Source organism: Rhinatrema bivittatum, chromosome 1 (assembly GCF_901001135.1).
Source record: "Rhinatrema bivittatum chromosome 1, aRhiBiv1.1, whole genome shotgun sequence".
Taxonomy (NCBI): Eukaryota; Metazoa; Chordata; class Amphibia; order Gymnophiona; family Rhinatrematidae; genus Rhinatrema; species Rhinatrema bivittatum.
The window spans coordinates 524,057,464-524,076,870 of record NC_042615.1 but is presented as its reverse complement, the minus strand read 5'-3'; the positions used below and the strand labels follow the sequence as shown (position 1 = coordinate 524,076,870).

At 44.6% G+C, this 19,407-nt stretch overlaps 2 non-coding genes across 2 annotated transcripts; both read right to left on the bottom strand.

Annotated features, from left to right (window-relative positions):
• Positions 1-17,406: 17,406 nt before the first annotated feature.
• Positions 17,407-17,479, bottom strand: TRNAT-CGU. The gene has a single exon. It is a non-coding gene; the product is annotated as a tRNA-Thr (tRNA).
• A 1,356-nt stretch (positions 17,480-18,835) lies between these two features.
• On the bottom strand, positions 18,836-18,908 carry TRNAT-CGU. The gene has a single exon. It is a non-coding gene; the product is annotated as a tRNA-Thr (tRNA).
• Positions 18,909-19,407: the final 499 nt, after the last annotated feature.

Sequence of the window (19,407 nt, the reverse complement as noted above, 5' to 3'; positions counted from 1 at the left end):
GTAATTGCCGCAGGGTCTGCATCTTGTATCTTGTCTCCGAATAGGTTTTCACCAGTACATGGCAAATCAGCAAGTTTGTCTTGGACGTCAGGTCTCAGGTCAGATGCTTTCAGCCAGGCCCACCTCTTGGCGCTGATTCCCGTTGCCAACAAGCAAGAGGCTGTTTCAAAGGAGTCGTAAGCAGCATGAACCTCATGTTTCCCAGCCTCAAGGTCTTTCTATAGTATGGCGTTGAGACTATCTTGCTGTTGTTGGGGAAGAGAGTCGGCTATTCCTTGAACCTGCTTGCAGAGATTCCTTTGATACTGTGTCATGTAAAGTTGGTATGCAGCTATGCGTGACACTAGCATAGAGCCCTGAAATACCTTGCAACCCAAAATATCAAGGAATTTTTGGACTTTGCCAGGAGGTGTTGAAGAGTGAGGACACAGTCTCCCAGCCTTCTTCTGTGCGGATTCAACTACCACTGACTGATAGGGTAGTTGAAGCTTTTGGAATCCATGAATATGTTGGACCAGATAAGTTGCATCTGTCCTCTTATTCACTGGCTGGACAGCACAAGGATGCTGCCAGAGACTATGTTGGAGATCCACTAGCACCTCGTGGACAGGAATAGCCATAGTTTCTTTCAGAGAATCAACAAATTGGAGAACTTCCAATGTTTTGTGGCATGTGTCCTCCTCTGTAAAAGATCAAAGGGGATTGTCTCTGACATCTTCCTTACAAAATCAGTGAAGGAGAGATCTTCTGGGGGAGATTTTCTCCTTTCTTCCGGAGGAGTTGGTTCTGATAAGATGTCCTCCGTGGATGTGTTGGTGTCAACATCTTCCCCTGTGTCAGAAAAGGTCTCTAGTCGAGATCCTGAGGGAGGGAAGAAGGTTGGTACTGTTGGACGTGTTGGCACCGATGGATCCTTTGATGGCCTCGATGGAAGATGCGGTGTCACCGGTGTGGTTTTCGGCGGCACTGAAGGCATCGAGGGGAAATGTGGGCCTCTCAGTCCCAAGAGACCTGATGGACCAGGCATCAGTTCCGGCATCGGTTAATCAGTATTGAAAGGGGCCCGGGCTGTGTTGGAAGGGCACCGATGAGTGCGTCCAGTCTGGTTAGTAATGGTGTAAATATCGATGGCTCCGGTGTTGGTGCCAGTATGGGGGCCTGCATCGATGGCTGTAAGTCTCGGAAAGCATCAAGCACTGCCTGGCGGATGAAACTGTCCAGTTCCTCCCTGAAAGTTGGTGTAGATATTGCAGCTACAGGGGGAGGCAGGCTAGGCGCTACTGGCACCTCTACAGGGACTTGTGGGGGCTCAGCACCCGGCACTGATATCGGTGGGTATTGTCTTGGTTTTTCGGGTGGAAAGGGTATTAAAGACTCCTCTACTCATGTTCTCTTCGCAAGCGGCTCGATAGCCATTGAGACCGATGCGGTGTTGGTGCCAGCACCGGGAGTGGACTCGCAACGGTGCCGGTGTTGGTGCTTCCCTCATTGCTCGGTCCGGTGTTTCTCCAGCACCAAGGAAGATGATACAGATGCCTTAGATGGAGTCGATGACGGACAGTCACCGCTGCCCTGGTGCTCTCGGCGAGGTTTGATGACTAATTTCTTCTATGTTCCTGCCGGTGACGATTGGGTGGACGTCGATTGAGTTAGCTTGATTTTAAACAGGGTCTCCATCTTGTTGAGGCGAGCCCGCCTACCCTTCAGAGTCATCTGGGCACAACTTGGGCAGTGAGAAACGTCGTGTGATGAGCCGAAACACAGCATACAGATATCATGTGGGTCAGTAATCGACATGGTACGGGGGCATTGTGGACATTTTCGGAAACCTGTTGCCATGATGGCAGAGGTTGAGGCCCAAAAACTGTCGATGGCTTGCGGACACCGGAAAAGGTAGGGGCAGGAACCGACCGGGGACAGTGAAATTTACTCACCAAGCGATGAAAAACAATATCGCGATGGGAGACCTATGAGGGAACTTTTTAATGAAGTAATCTTCAAATTTTTTCCATGAAGAAAATTGTGTGAGAAAATTCTCACAGAGCTCCTAACTGCAAGGCAAACTGCAATGTGGACAAAAAGAGACTGAAGGGAGACCCCTATGGCTACAGGAATTATGGCATGCTGGGCATGCTCAGTATGCCAGTCAAAAGTTCTAGAAACTTTGACAGAAAAGTTTTTCGTGTTAGGGCTCCGTCCAGTGACGTCACCCACATGTAAGGACTACCATCCTGCTTGTCCTGGGAGAAGTATTTGTGCTTATGCTGCTCCTAGGCACTGTTGTTGCCTGCTACTTATCTCTACTATTGACCTTAGATTCCCTCCACTCCTCAAGTGCCAATTCCCCACCTTATTAATCTGATTCTCCTAGTATTCTATGCTGCAGTCCTCTAATTTGATTCCAGACTTGCCCTCGCCCTTTGACTCAGTCACCCCCCAGCACTGATTCCTCCAAGTTGACCTCAATCTGTCTCTTCAGTCTCTGACCTCCCCTCAACATCCTCAGTCTCTACTCTTCCTCTGTTCAGTGTCTTCCCCCTACACACCTACCTCATTTTCCCCTGTCAGCTGCCAACTCTGATTGTGACTTCTCCCCTCTTCTTCCAACAGCAGAGCCTAGGGATCCCTGCTGGCCTTGCAGCTTTGATGCCAGCTCCTCCCCTCCTCTTCTGCCAATGGGTCCTGGGGATTTCCTTAGGAGGAGGTAGAAGGGAGCCATGAGCTCTGCAGAGAGGGGCAGCAGGAGCGAATCGGGTTGAAGAGGTGATACAAGATTAGAGGTTTGCAGGGCAGAAGGGGGCAGGAAGTTTGCCACCCCCAAAATTGTGCCACCCTAGGCACAGGTCTTATGTGACCATTGGGAAATTTGGTCCTGCCCCCAATTCTGCGGAAGAAGCGCAACAGAGGCGGTGACGGCGGCTGGAGCCAGGTGCCCACTGCTTCTCCTGCACTCCCCCCCACTCCAATGGCTGCGGAGTTGGAGATGGAGAGCGGGGGTGGCAAGAACTGCTATTGCTCCTCCTGCTCTACTTCCAGGACCTTGAATGCAATGTGCAGCGTGTGCCGGCGTTTGGCTAAGGGCCTGCAGCTGCACATACACACCAGCAACTGGATGCATATGGATGAAAGGAAAAACAGACGGACAAACCCCCTGACAACAGATGCTCTTGTTTTCTGCAAAACGCACCTAAAAACAAGCTCCCAACTCCTGGAAATGATAATACATCTACACGATCCGCTTAAGATTTTATGCAAGCTTGGGAATTAAGACATCTCCGAGATCCCATGAAGACTTGCATGAGATATTAAAACACTCTGGAATTTTCCCGCACAGATGAACCTATGGTTTTTGCATGAACCAAAATAGTGTTCAGAAATGTGCACTTTGCTCAGCAGCCAGCCTACATGATTTCAAAAGAGCACAAAAGCTGGCTCAGCAACCTCCTGGCACAATATGGTCTTAAACGGGGCACATTTTATGTGGTCTGGCTTCAAAATTGCTGCCACAAAGAAGCAAAAGGCAACCAGAAGATTTGTTACTTCCTGATGGCAAGAAACACAGAGGAATGGATTCTGGCTTTGGCTCAATGCTAAATAAAAACCACGTTCACAGTAAAAGCAAAAAATAGAAGCTATTCAGTTGCCAGTAGCAGCCTGCCAGTCCTGAGAGCATCTTGCCTGCTAAGCCATAAGAAAAGTGAAGACCTGAGCAGCACCGTGCTCCCAAACAACTAACTTGTCTGTGTAATGACTAGGACCCCACACATGGCACTAGAAATGTTTCCTTTTCTCTAACCCCCAGAGTAAATGTATGGATAGTGAAAGGGAAAGTGCCACTTGGATCTGGATGTGCAGCTGCGTCTTTAAATTGGGACCTTGCTAATAACTATTTCTAGAGCTAGTTGCTGCTGAATAGAATTTTTATGACTCTGCACGTTCTGCAGCCACTGAGGCACAGGAATTCATTCCAAATGCTAAAAATAACAGAGGACGCCACACATAATTAGATTCTGGAAACATATCCCTTGGAAGATCGGGGAAAATAACACTGTTTTTTTTATTTTGTGTTTCCCAGATTTGATCCTTGGGACCTTTTGGATCAAGTCTGGTTTTCAGATTAACCAAAATATACAAATGAACCCAATTCTTAGGTAATTTGTGTACAAATGTTGCTCATGAACATTCAATTTGTGTAACAGCCTAGAAACCAGACCTGGGGTTCAGAGGATTTTGAGAAATATGGTCAATGGTAAATCAAACACACTCTTCCAAACCCCCCCCCCCCCCCCAAGGTACTGTAGATCCCAAGAAATGCTCAGTTTCACTGAAACAATTGTTTTGCAAGAAAGTTTATACTTTTGCTTCACAAATTATAGTATAAAAGGAAAAACAAGCTCACAATTTGTCTGTGAATAGCAATAAACTAGTAGTTGTTGTGCTGGGCGGCTTGCGGCCTCCCGCGAGCCACCGCACTCACCTCGGCGTATCCCGACACCAGGGAAGGCCACCCGCAGAGCGGGAGCTCCGAATACAGGCCTTCTCCGGCTGGCACAGCTACTGCCGCGATCTCACCACTCCTGATGCGCCGCTCCCCTAGGCGTGCACGCGGCTGATCCTGCCCTTCTTCTTTTTTTTTCTTCAATGTTTATTGAGTTTTCACAAGAACTACAAATAGAGCAACCAGAAGATACAGCGTTGTCACATAGTAAAGCCTAATAACATAGTCATAGCAATAAAATCCTGCTGCTTAGAACCCTGACATTACCTATTCCCTTTCCCTCCCTCCCATAACCCTCACCCCCCGCCCCCCAAGACCATCAGGTAGAGAGAGTTCATAGGAGACAGAGCACAGGGAAACAGGTAGAGTGGGGATAGAACCCCTCACGGTTTTGAAGGATTTCAAGAGAGCGCCTTAGGTACCCATTCCTGGCTAATAGGCAAAGTCCCTTGGGCTATAATAATGCTATTGTCTCCTTTACCACTGGAGACAAGTCATCGATATATAGTTGCCAAATTTTGGATACAGCCTCACGTTTAAGGGATGGAAGGGATTTAGCCGAGATGCATTCAAATGTTAACAATCAGAGCATTCTGTTTTCCCAATGCGGTAGACATGGAATTTCCTTTCCTGTCCAAACTGCCAAGATTGTTTTCTTAGCTTTCAGTCCTGCTTTATCTATAAATCCTATATTGAATAAGTGCCTCCACCTCCTACAGCCCAAATAGCCAAGTTCTAGGGATAAGTGAGATATCTACCCACGAGAGCGAGGAACATCAGTCTCTAACCGCTGTCCAAAAGGAAGCAATGCCATGCCCGTTCCAAAAGCCTTGTAGGAAATCACTCGAAGGAGCTCCGCACTTAGCACAAATTGGTGTGTCACATAATTTGGCCTGGTACGTCCTTTCTGGCGAATAATATAACTGCCAAAGGAATTTAAATTGCAATTCTCTCAAATCAACATTTTCAGTAACATCAACAATATGTTTGAACAATACCGCATAGCTGTGGTTGTTAGTTTGAAATCGGAGCCCCCAGACCAACCTGTGAGAATTTCAGAGAAATCACTCTTTGGCTTTGAAATTTCCTAATTGCTTTTGAAAATTTAGCACATGTTGGTTTTCTTGCTCGCTTCTCCAGGAAGAGCTCCTCTAACTTCACCCAGGGGGTCTAATTAGGGGTTAGTAAAACAAGTAGTTGTAATATAGTGTCTCACTTGGAGATATGTGAAAAGATCAGAATGTGGTAATTTGAATTTCGCTTGCAATTCTTGAAAGCTATGTGGAATATTGGAAGTAGGAGAAAACATATGGTGAATGTGTGTTAAACCCTTCTGGGACCACTCCGGGCCAGAACTGGGGGTTTCCACAGATAGCCAAAAGTGGAGAAAATGTCCCAGGCATGCCCAAAGATTTGCAGATGTGAGACCAAGCTCGCCTGGGCTAACAGTGCGCTCCGGTGGAGCGCACTGTTAGCCCAGGTTTGGACACACGTTTTCGATGCGCTAGCTTTACCCCTTATACAGTAAGGGGTAATAGCGCGTCGAAAACGCGCGTCCAACCCCCCCGAAACTAATAGCGCCCGCAACATGCAAATGCATGGTGATGGCCCTATTAGTCATTCCCGCGCGATACAGAAAGCAAAATGTGCAGCCAAGCCACACATTTTACTTTCAGAAATTAACGCCTGCTCAAAGGTAGGCATTAATTTCTGCTGGCGCCGGGGAAGTGTACAGAAAAGCAGAAAAAAACTGCTTTTCTGTACACCCTCCGACTTAATAAACATAGAAATGAAATGACATATAGAAACATAGAAATGACGGCAGAAGACCAAACGACCCATCCAGTCTGCCCAGCAAGCTTCGCACTTTTTTTTCCTTCTCATACTTATCTGTTTCTCTTGGCTCTTAGTAACCTAAGTTGGAGGCCCCAAAAGTAAAAAAAAAGTAAAAATTAAAAAAACAATAAATTAAAAATCGGCCCGCGGGTCAGAAGATGGATGCTCAATTATGCCGGCATCCGTTTTCTGAACCCGTGGCTGTCAGCGGGTTTGAGATCCGACACCGGCAAAATTGAGTGTCGGCTGTCAAACCCGCTGACAGCTGCCGCTCCTAATTTGCATAGGCCACCTTCCTGAATCACGCACCCTGGAGAGTGGCCTGTGCGCACGGCGGGAGAGCGGGCGCTTGCCAGCTCTCCCACGTGTTTTTCTGTATTGGCCTGAAGGTAAGCCAGCTGCAAAGGATCTTGCATCTGTTACTTCAAACGTAAGTACCTTGCCGGCATGCCATATTCGAAGTTTAGCTGGAAATTGCAGTTGAAATTGCCCCTGTTTTTTGTTGAGCTCCGCACAAATCGGGGTGAATAGTTTACAGCGCTGTGCCACTTTAGAAGAAAAATCCTGGTACAGTTTAATTGAAGCCCCTGCTAGTCTACTTTGTGTTTTTTATGAAAGGCTTGCATCAGCTGTTGTTTGTGATGCCAATTTAAAACCTTGGCAATGATTATGCGGGGTCGATTATCACCCTCCCGGTCTGGTTCCCTAGATGATGGGCTCTCTCAATTGGTAAGACTGTCAGCGCCAAGGCCTCAGTCAGGCAGGCAGGTTTCCAAGAAAGATTCCAGATTTCTATCTTCGATAGCCTCTGGAATGCCTATCAAGCTTATGTTGCTGCGCCTCGACCTCTTCTGCAAATCATCAATTTTATCTTCCTGAGCTCCCAGTATCTTTTCCAAGACTGCAAGTTTATTTGTAATCTCAAGGGAGTCATCCTCTAGACACAATATCCTTCCTTCAGCAACTTTTATTCGTGGACGTAATTCAGAAATTGTACCTTTGAGGTCAGTAATCTGTGCCACTAAGTCTTTAAATCTAGAGTTCAAGGCATTCGTTACCTGCAGCGTAAGATCTGCAATAGTGTCCCTGTTGAGAGAAGGAGAGGCTTGTTTCCCTGCAGCGGCAGCCATCTTGTCTGGAATCTCCTTCACTTTTTCCTTCTCCTTTTTTCCCTCTTTCAAGGGCATAATGCCTGGCGATTTTTACATGTATTTGTCGATGGACATAAGTCCTGTCCACAGATCTAGAAGCAGCTAATATAGAGTCACGGATGCTGGCAATAAAGAAAGGAAATGGGGGGATTTTGCCTAGAGCCTGAACTCACACGTCTGCCCATGCTCACCACATTTCTTGACTCCTTGATCCTGCCCTTCTTAAAGGGCCAGTAGCAGAAAATGGGGCCCGGCGCCCATTGATGACCTCACCGCACTAGGACCATTTAAGGCTGGCTCCTGCTTCCAGTCTTCACCTTGGCAATAGGTTAACTCCAGTTGAAATAGTGGTTTGCCTAGTTCCTGTGTTCCTTGGCTCTTTGGTCAGTTCCTGTCTTCCCTGGTCCTCGCCTTCTCTTTCCTTCCCTTCGGACTGATCTTGGCTTGTCACCAGACTGGACATCAATCTTGCACTTCTTGCTGCCTGCCTCGACCATTGCCCAGACCCTGACCTAAAGCTTTGCTGCCTGCCCCTGAGCTCGGCCTATGTACCTGCTTTGCTTACTTCGCCGAACCCCTGGCTGTTCCTCTGCTGACCCTTTGGCGTGCTGCCCGCAATATTCCAACTACCCGGATTTCCACCTCTGCAGAGGCCCCACCTAAGACCAGCCTGCCCAGCACCCGAGGGCTCAACCTAAGGGGAACATGGGCTGGTATTGGTGAAACTCCAGTAGGGCCTCTGCTTCCACCAGCTCCACCTACTGACAGTGGACACCTGTGGGGCTCCCCCTTGGTCCAAAGGTCCACCAGCATAACAGTAGTTAATGTTAAGACTATGTCAACTCCTACGTTTGGACATTAGTTACCAGTAACTCCTCCAATTTCCCTGTCCTGCTATTAATGAGAAGATTATTTCTTATTTCTGAAATGGGTATGGGACTATCTTGCATTCAGATTGATTATTGCTCATAATACTTTGTGTTCATTTCTATACCTAATGAAAGGCAAGGCCTGTTGGCATCATAGTGCCACTTGATGACATAGTACAGTTTGGTGACATCATAGCACAATTCTAATGTGAAGCAGAAAGACTGGGCAGGATTTTTTTTTTCCATTTATTATATACTGGATTTCAAAAACAGTGAGACAAAAACAGACAACTGAAAGGAAACAAAGTCTGCTAGGTATCCCCCACAAACAAAAGAGAATAGGAAATAATCAAATACAAAAAAAACATATAGAACCCCACATACACTTTATCCCATTATAACTGAGGGGTCCCCACCTTAAGGAGAAAAAAAGAAACAATAAAAATACAAAATTAGAAAATAGGCATGAAAGCCTGGATAAACATACCCAGTCCCATCTTCAGTTTTTTCAATTTCTCTAAATCCCCTAAGATTGGAGCCTTGTGATACTCTTAAAAAATACTTTGCTGAAATTTGGGGGATTTCTTCTGAGGCAATGCTGCCACTCAGTAAGGTATAATCTCTTCCTATTGGGACTCGAGTTAAGACTCAGCCTTCAGGTCAAGATTCAACTCAACTTTCTATGGAGAGTTTGGACTTGACAGTCCACTAGAGAAGATCCTAATACAGCTCCTTTGTTTGCCTCTTTTGTATTTCATCAGGTTCCTAATTAGTATTGTGATGCACCTTCACTTTCATAATTTTCAGAAACATTTTATGACCGGAGAATATGGATATTCCCAGATGTGGCAAATGAGATGAAGAGAGAAGGAAACGATTTTTGGCATTAGCTAGGAAGCACAAGCTATAGAGGCCACTTTTTTCTTTGTTTTCTATGTAAATGTTTAAATACTCTGTTATTTCAAGTTCAATAAACATATTTTACATAAATATTCTGGTATGAGTTCTATATTCTTTGACCCAGAAAAATCAAGATTTTTCCTAGAAACTAAATGTCTTTCCAGTTCCACAACTGGCAAATAGGCCTCTGAAGCTGCAAAGAGGTTAGAGTAATTTCAAACTCCACACCACACAACTTAGGATGTATATACTGTATATATAATACACTTAGCTCTCTACAAGTGTCATCTGTCTATCGGGGATTATGCTAGTGGTGTGAGGGGGTGCTATCTATGTGCCATCACATGCATGTATTTTGCAAAGAGCGTTTCCTAGTGTGCTCATTGCAAAGCTGTGGGGCTGTAGGAGCAGAGGCAAGCAAAGAGACACATGATCCAGAAGCAGACATAGGGACTCCTGGGGCCACAGGACCATACAAATTCAGAAGAACGCCCATAACCTAATTCTGGAACCTCAAACCAGACCATCCAGAGTGACATACCAATAAGTCCTTATTTTAAATGAGTTTCCAAGGTGGTGCATTTATTACAGAATCTAGGATAAGTGGTAAATTTTAGTCAAAAGCAAGTTGGTTCCTTCCCAGACTCTGGAGTATCTGGGTGCTTGTGCTAAAACGCAGTAGGCAAGGTGGTTTGTTTTTTTTATAACAGAGAGATGTTTGAAACTTCAGGACCGAGACCATCAATAGTTGCAGATGAAGACTCTCAGCATTTGGGATTATCTGCAGGTGCTGGGGCCTATGGCATCCAAGTTAGACTTGGTCCTTGGATCATTGCAGAGGGCTCTGCCCTTGTGATGGAATCCTCAGTCACAGAACTTCGTGATCAGATTACCTTTTCAAGGCGAGCCCAGAAGCAATATTTCCTGGTTGCTCTCAAAGGTCAGTTTGCTCACGGGAGTAAAAATGGAATTTCCAGATTGGGTGACGGTGACCACAGACACCAGTCTGAGAGGCTGGGGTGTCATTTGTCAAGAATGGATGGCACAGGGTCAATGGCCAAGAACAAATACTTCCTAGTCCTAGTTAGAGGTCAGAAAAGCCTTGCTGTTTTTTCAGTCCTTAGTCTGGGAGAGGGCAGTGAGAGTGCTATTGGACAATGTGCTAGCAGTAGTGTATATAAACAGACAAGAAGGGACCAAGAGCCCAGCGATTTCCTTGGAATCTGGAGTGTTGTTCCAGTGAGCAGAAAAAAAATTGAAGGCTCTGTCAGTGTCTTACATCAGTGGGGTGGAGAATGTGCACAAGGATTTTTTGATCAGGCACAAACTGGACCCAGGAAAATGGGAGCTGGCATATAAGGCATTTTCTCTTCAGGACCAGGTTTCAAAAAACATAAGAACATAAGAAATTGCCATGCTGGGTCAGACCAAGGGTCCATCAAGCCCAGCATCCTGTTTCCAACAGAGGCCAAACCAGGCCACAAGAACCTGGCAATTTACCCAGTCAATATTGGGGTAATTGAAATCTCCCATTATTATTGCACTGCCAAATTGGTTAGCTTCCCTGATTTTTCAGTCGCAAATGAGAGTTAGGGTCAGAATCTCCTGAGGCACTGTCTACAACTTGGCCTCAGGGAATTCTGTAGTATGTGTTTCTCCCTTGATCTTTGATAGGAAGGGTTGTGAGAAAAATAGAAAGATATCAAGATTGGGTGATTATTTATTTTATTTATTTATTTATTTATAGAGTTTTATATACCGGTATTCGGTATTGCCTTCACAATGGTTTACAATTCTAATATTTTGTTAACATGGTTAGCAATTTTTCATAGGAAGTACATTCTAATGATACATTTTTTTTAAAGGATAACAAAGGTCTAAATATAGAACAACAATTAGTAGGAAATAGTAGGAAATACAGTATAACGTTAAATAGTCAAGGGAATTATGGTGACTCCAGAATGGCCCAGATTTCCATGGCTTGCAAACCTCATAAGTCTCAAGGCAGAGGGCCAATCGAGACTCATTCATGTTCCCGGTCTTCTTCGGCAGAGTCTGATTTTCTTGGATCAGGCAGATCGCTTTTGTTTCATGGCTTGGTTCTTGAAAGGCAAAGGTTGAGAGTTAAAGGCTTTTCAGAAGAGGTCATTACCACATTGTTGCAAGCCAGAAAGAAGTCAACATCTTTGGCCTCTGTACACTTATGGAAGGTGTTTGAGTCCTAGTGTCAACAGGTGCGGTTCTTGATTTTTGATCCTTTAATTTTTGCATAGGGTTGCAAAAGGGCTTAGCTTTGAATTCCCTTCTTAAGGAGCAAGTGACTGACTTGTTCTGTTATTGGGGAAAGGTGCACAGATTTTTCATAGCCTTTTATCTGGATTTGCTACAGTTTTTGAAAGGAGTGCAGCATTTGCAGCCTCTGATTCGGCATGTGAGCCCGTCATGGAATCTCAATTTAGTCTTGAAAGCTTTGTGCAAGCCTCTTTTTGAACTACTAAGGGAGGCATCCTTGAATAATCTAACATAAAAAGCACTGTTTTTGGTGGCTATCTGTTCAATGAGGCTTTGTTGGAGTTACAGGCATTGTCAAATAGGAATTATTTTCTATGATTTTTGAAGGAAGAATTTCATGCTATCTTTATTTATTTATTTATTTTTTACCAAAGATAGTGTCAGCTTTTCATTTAAGCAAGTTGATTGAATTGCCTGCTTTTCAAAATCCAAAATCCTGGTCTTCTATGCATTCTCAGGTTTTTCATGTTCTAGATGTTCATAGGACTCTCCTGAGATATTTGAAAGTCACAAATGTATTGCAGAGGTTGGACCATCTTTTTGTCAATGGTCGCAATAGAGGGCAGAAGGCATCTAAGGCGACTATTGCTAGGTGGATCAAAGACAGCATTGCATTAGCATATATGTGCCTCACTACTTTTGGGCAGTGACTCTCCTGCTACGGTGGCTAAGGTGGCTATTAGAATATGGGGTTTCTGTTGTTATTCTGGTGGCCACTAGATCCACAAAAGAGGGGCTACAAGAGGAAAATTTACCCTCCTTCGTGTTGTGTCTTCCAGTAACAGGAACCAAGGGGACTGAACAAACCCAACCAGTCTCCCAGGGGTAGAGAGGGAAGGCAGGGTCTTTAAAAATATAATACTCAGATAAATTCAACATTAAATTAAAGAAAACTGCTTATTTAACAGGTTTTCTTTTAACCAAGAAAGTAGTGTAAATCAGCTATTCAAATTCTTGTGAACTTTTGAAAATAACATTCAGAGCAGAAAGTACTGTTTTACAATAGTGAATAGCATTAAAGAAATGTTTTCTCTATCTTTTTTCCTCCTAGGATTCTTATTCCCTCTCTGGTACAGGTACCTGCTACTTTGGAACTCTCATCAGATAAGTACATGTATATATGTCTTTATCTCTGAGTAGTAAAGTTTGTTCCACTTGAAATAATGTGTATGTAAAGCAGATGTTTGTTTAAAAGCATATGATTCTTTTCTTATGCTCCACTTCACAGGTTTCCTTGTAGTGGATAAAGGTAAGTATGTTTTTTGTATATGTTCCTTTCTTTCTCAGCATTTCTTAAGTTTGTCTGAGTCCTTTAACTCTGTCACTTTGTCCTCTCTCTTTCTTTTGCTTTCACTGTGTGTATCTCTGTATCTCTTGCTTTCTTGTTGAGTCTAGCTAGACACTAAGGGATAGATTTTCAAAGGCCCGTGCATGCGTGCGGTTCCCAGGGTGTGCACATGGATGTGGCAATTTTATGATATGCGTGAAACACTGTGTGCATTTTATAAAATACGATTCCTGCGCGCACATGCGTGCTTCATTTTAATATCGGCGTGCGCATGTGCAGGCGGGTGGGTCTCATGCACGCAGGAGGGTGGGGTTGAAAAATAACTCACAGTGATGCGATCGGGCCTACACCAGTTCTCTCCCAGTCCGCTCCAATTAAGGAGCGGACTGGGAGGGAACTTTCCTATCCCCTACCTATCCTTCCTCCCTTTTCCCCTCTCCTCTCCAACTCCTAAACCTATCCTAACTATCTTAATTTTTTTTGTTTTAGAACTTACTTGCTCCTCCGAGCAGGAGTAAGTTCCGTGCACTTCCCTGGGACAGGGCCTAATGGCCGCTGTCCTGGTCGGCCCACGTCCCGCCCCTACCCTGCCCCTTTCGAAGGAGCCCAGCACTTCAGCAGATAATGCACATGGCCAGGCCGTTTTTAAAATGCGCTCGGCGGGCGCATGGCCCAGCCACGTGCTTAATCCCTGGTTTTTGCTTTGTGTTGGGCTTTGAAAATTTGGGCTTTAGTGTTTGTGTTGAGTGTATACACTTAGCTCTTCCAAATAAAGTCCATTGTTACTCAGTCTCCTCTCGCTGTAAAGCCTCGATTAATTTTTGCCTCAGGATCTTTGAGTGCGCTGTCTGTAGTTCGGTTCTCTCAGCCGTCTCCTTGTCCGTCGCAGGTTTCCTGACTAACTTTAAATAACATAAAACACGTGTTTCCTAATCACTCCATCACGTCCCCCTCTTCTGATGTACTACTGGTGTTGCTACATGTGGTGTCATCGCCGTCTAATTGTACTTGTTTTAGCTTAGTGAAGAAATAAAAGGATAAGCAAGGGACCCTGCTCTGGCCAACAGAGGGAATGAGCAGTGTCTTATTCACTCTTGTGTTTTCTTGCTTACACTATTACACTCTTCTCCTTTCACACTCTTTGCATTTTATTTCTGTGGTTTAGTTGACTCAGAGTTTTAATTATTCTTATTAGTAGCTATCTTGGCTAGGAATAAGGAGATAGCAGTTAATGTCTCTCCCCAAGAAAAATGTCTTTGATGTCAGTTTCTCAAACTTCCTATGTACTTCACTGACTTTTCCTCAGGTATTTTCATAACCTAGGCAGGTTTTCCTTGTAGTTAGTCACAGGATTCCCTTTAGCAACTTCCTTCTGTGCAGAATTTTTCTTTCATTTAAAGTAACCACTCCGATAACATGAATATTAACACCAGCCACCTGGCTGCAATTTCTTTCTCTCTTTCTCTCAGTTTACTTATCCGTCTACTTGTACTCAGAGGGCCGGATTTTAAATGCCCTGCCTGCGTAAATCCGGCCGGATTTACGCGCGCAGGGCCCTCGCACGCCGGCGGCCTATTTTGCATAGGCCGCCGGCGCGTGCACAGCCCCGGGATGCGCGTAAGTCCCGGGGCTTCGTGAAAGGGGCGGGGAGGGGCGTGTCTGGGGCGTGTCCGGGGGGTCCGGGGCGGGACTGGGGGTGTGGCGCCGGCCCGGGCAGTGGTCGAGGCCTCCGGACCAGCCCCCGGGTCGGGTGATGGCGCACCGGGGGGGGGGGGGGGGGTTAGGTAGGGGAAGGGAGGGGAAGGTGAGGGGAGGCGGAAGGAAAGTTCCCTCCGAGGCCGCTCCGATTTCAGAGCGGCCTTGGAGGGAACAGGCAGTGCGTGCCGGGCTCGGCGCACGCAGGTTGCACAAATGTGCGCACGCCGACCCCAGATTTTATAAGATACGCGCGGCTACGCGCGTATCTTATAAAATCCAGCTTACTTTTGTTCGCGCTCGCGCAAATTTATAAAATCTACCCTAGAGTGCTTAAAACAACCACCTGAATGAGCTCAGAATACACAAATTAAAGCGTAATTTTAACATTATTTTTCTTTCACACCATATCTTCTTTCAACAGTTCTACCTTAAATAAACTTGGAAAAAAACGTGATCCAGTTGTATTTACAAGTATCTGTGTGACCTGCACCTTACCTAGAGTTCCTAGGATTAAATATTCTCAAAAAAACTTCATTCACTCATAAACATGCAGACAAGTTTGCCTTAATTCCCTCTGTATTTCACAATATTGGACACAAAAACTGGCCCTATGAAAGAAACAAAGGCTAGAGCAGAAATCTGCTCGTCTCCGTGTCCAGTCTCTCCCTCCACTTGCTAAAGCTCTCACAGATAATGGGGTGGTGGTAAATTCCATACGCTTCAACATGGAATTCCCTTCAGCCCTAGCTTTAGCAGGACTGTCGTAGCAAACCTACAAGCAAAATCTGAAGCCCTGCTCCTCCATCTCAGCTCACTCTTCTTCAGTCTCACCCACCTGTGGTAACTGGACAGGGAGAGGAAGACAGGAAAAAACTCTCACAGCTGTTTCTTACCTTCCCTGAGGCTTCTAAATTTCCCCAGGTTCTCTGTTCATGCCAGCACTGATAATGCAATGTTGTTTATTTTTTTCTCTGCAGCCTGTCCCTGCCTGCACTTAAAAAAAACTTGTCACACAACTCAAGAGCCTCCTCCTCCCCAGGTAGCCACATACCCAGTGAGAGGAAGGGAAAACATGCCACATCCCAGTAATGTTTTTCTCCAGCCCCGGAATTCAGCTTCGTAAAAACAAAATTCTTTACCCCCTTATTTTATATTTTAACCCCTGGTTACATATAAATTTGTATAGGTCTGGAAGTGTCCATCTGTCTTCAAGCTCATTCTACTAGGGTTCAAGCAGCTTCTTGAGCCGACTGTCAGTTGTTTTCTCTTCATGAGATTTGTAAGGCGGTGACTTGGACTTCTTTTGCATACCTGTTCCAAACATTACAGATTTGATGTTCAAGCACCAGATGCTGCAATATTTGGTGTGAGTGTTTTGCAAGCAGGTCTTTAAGATTCATGTGTAGTGAAGGGAGGCTTATGTACATCCCATTCATCTGGACTGGTCTGGGGAACGATAAGGAAGGAGAAATTGGATCTTATCTGCTAATTGTCTTTCCTTGAGTCCCACCTGACCAGTCCAGAATCGCATTCTTTGTATCTGAAGACTGCTGTCCTGGGTGTATAAATATCTTTCTGATCTGAGTCTAATCTTAGAATTTTCTTCAGTTTATATAGATCCCCTGTTGAGTACAGAGATAAGGGGAGTTATGGTTCCTTTGTGGCACAGTAGCTTATGTACCAAAGTACATCAAAGCTTTTGTTCTTTGTCTCTATTTGCTGGTAGGAGAGATAAACCCATCCTTCTGGACTAGTCTGGTGGACTTAAGGAAAGAAAATTAGCAATTTTTCCATAGACAAAATGATGGCATTTTTGGATCCAATCATGTGGTTTCTTTATTCAAAAATTCTACTTCCAGTCAATAACACTGAAGTACAAATATTCTAACCGTTGCCTCTTGCCTCCAAGGTGAACATTTTTCAGTGTATGGGGTCAAGGATACCACTTGTTCCCTGGCAGAAAGACCTTATACTGAGAATCTCTGATTGGAACCAATCCAACACATGCAAATGTCAAGACCTGACCTAATATAGAACCTAACATTGTGTAACTATAGCATGGGTTATTATTCCCTATATGCATCACCTTGCACTTATCCACCTCAAATTTCATCTGCCATTTCGATGCCCAGTTTTCCAGTCTCACAAGGTCTTCCTGCAATTTATCACAATCTGCTTGTGATTTAACTACTCTGAACAATTTTGTATTATCTGCAAATTTGATTACCTCACTCGTCGTATTTCTTTCCAGATCATTAATAAATATATTGAAAAGTAAGGGTCTCAATAGAGATCCCTGAGGCATTCCACTGTCCACGCCCTTCCACTGAGAAAATTGTCCATTTAATCCTACTCCCTGTTTCCTGTCTTTTAGCCAGTTTGTAATCCACGAAAGGACATTGCCACCTATCCCATGACTTTTAACTTTTCCTGGAAGCCTCTCATGAGGAACTTTGACAAACGCCTTCTGAAAATCCAAGTACACTACATCTACCGGTTCACCTTTATCCACATGTTTATTAACTCCTTGAAAAAAGTGAAGCAGATTTGTGAGGCAAGACTCGCCTTGGGTAAAGGCATGCTGACTTTGTTCCATTATTCCATGTCTTTCTAGATGTTCTGTGATTTTTATGTTTAGAACCACTTTCCACTGTTTTTCCTGGCACTGAAGTGAGATTAACAGGTCTGTAGTTTCACAGATCACCCCTGGAGCCATTTTTAAATTTTGGGGTTACATTAGCCAGCCTCCAGTCTTCGGGTACAATGGATGATTTTAATGATGGGTTACAAATTTTTTTAAACCAAACCAATTTAGAGAAGAGCGAGCTGATCTTCTCTGCTCCCACTGGATTGGCTGTTAAAAGGGCAGCTAGAAGGCTCTGATGAAGATTGAACTCATGACCCCTGGTTTACGAAACCAGTGCTCCTACCACTGAGCTACAGAGCCACGTGGCAGGCTTTGCTAGACAGTGGAAGGCTCGTTTCAAATGTGCCACATGCTAACTTCATGGCGTGCCCCCTAGTCTATTATCTGAAAGAGTAAATAACCGATTCACATCTACCCGTTCTAGACCTCTCACGATTTTAAACACCTCTATCATATCCCCCCTCAGCCGCCTCTTCTCCAAGCTGAAAAGCCCGAACCTCTTTAGTCTTTCCTCATAGGGGAGCTGTTCCATTCCCCTTATCATTTTGGTCGCCCGTCTCTGTACCTTCTCCATCGCAACTATATCTTTTTTGAGATGCGGCGACCAGAATTGTATACAGAATTCAAGCTGCTGTCTCACCATGGAGCGATACAGAGGCATTATGACATTTTCCTTTTTATTCACCATTCCCTTTCTAATAATTCCCAACATTCTGTTTGCTTTTTTGTCTGCCATAGCACACTGAACCGACGATTTCAATATGTTATCCACTATGATGCCTAGATCTCTTTTTTGGGTGGTAGCACCTAATATAGAACCTAACATTGTGTAACTATAGCATGGGTTATTATTCCATATATCTATCACCTTGCACTTATCCACCTTAAATTTCATCTGCCATTTCGATGCCCAGTTTTCCAGTCTCACAAGGTCTTCCTGCAATTTATCACAATCTGCTTGTGATTTAACTACTCTGAACAATTTTGTATCATCTGCAAATTTGATTACCTCACTCGTCGAATTTCTTTCCAGATCATTAATAAATATATTGAAAAGTAAGGGTCCCAATAGAGATCCCTGAGGCATTCCACTGTCCACGCCCTTCCACTGAGAAAATTGTCCATTTAATCCTACTCCCTGTTTCCTGTCTTTTAGCCAGTTTGTAATCCACGAAAGGACATTGCCACCTATCCCATGACTTTTAACTTTTCCTGGAAGCCTCTCATGAGGAACTTTGACAAACGCCTTCTGAAAATCCAAGTACACTACATCTACCGGTTCACCTTTATCCACATGTTTATTAACTCCTTGAAAAAAGTGAAGCAGATTTGTGAGGCAAGACTCGCCTTGGGTAAAGGCATGCTGACTTTCTTCCATTATTCCATGTCTTTCTAGATGTTCTGTGATTTTTATGTTTAGAACCACTTTCCACTGTTTTTCCTGGCACTGAAGTGAGACTAACAGGTCTGTAGTTTCACAGATCACCCCTGGAGCCATTTTTAAATTTTGGGGTTACATTAGCCAGCCTCCAGTCTTCGGGTACAATGGATGATTTTAATGATGGGTTACAAATTTTTTTAAACCACACCAATTTAGAGAAGAGCGAGCTGATCTTCTCTGCTCCCACTGGATTGGCTGTTAAAAGGGCAGCTAGAAGGCTCTGATGAGGATTGAACTCATGACCCCTGGTTTACGAAACCAGTGCTCCTACCACTGAGCTACAGAGCCACGTGGCAGGGTTTGTTAGACAGTGGAAGGCTCGTTTCAAATGTGCCACATGCTAACTTAATGGCGTGCCCCCTAGTCTATTATCTGAAAGAGTAAATAACCGATTCACATCTACCCGTTCTAGACCTCTCACGATTTTAAACACCTCTATCATATCCCCCCTCAGCCGCCTCTTCTCCAAGCTGAAAAGCCCGAACCTCTTTAGTCTTTCCTCATAGGGGAGCTGTTCCATTCCCCTTATCATTTTGGTCGCCCGTCTCTGTACCTTCTCCATCGCAACTATATCTTTTTTGAGATGCGGCGACCAGAATTGTACACAGAATTCAAGCTGCCGTCTCACCATGGAGCGATACAGAGGCATTATGACATTTTCCTTTGTATTCACCATTCCCTTTCTAATAATTCCCAACATTCTGTTTGCTTTTTTGTCTGCCATAGCACACTGAACCGACGATTTCAATCTGTTATCCACTATGATGCCTAGATCTCTTTTTTGGGT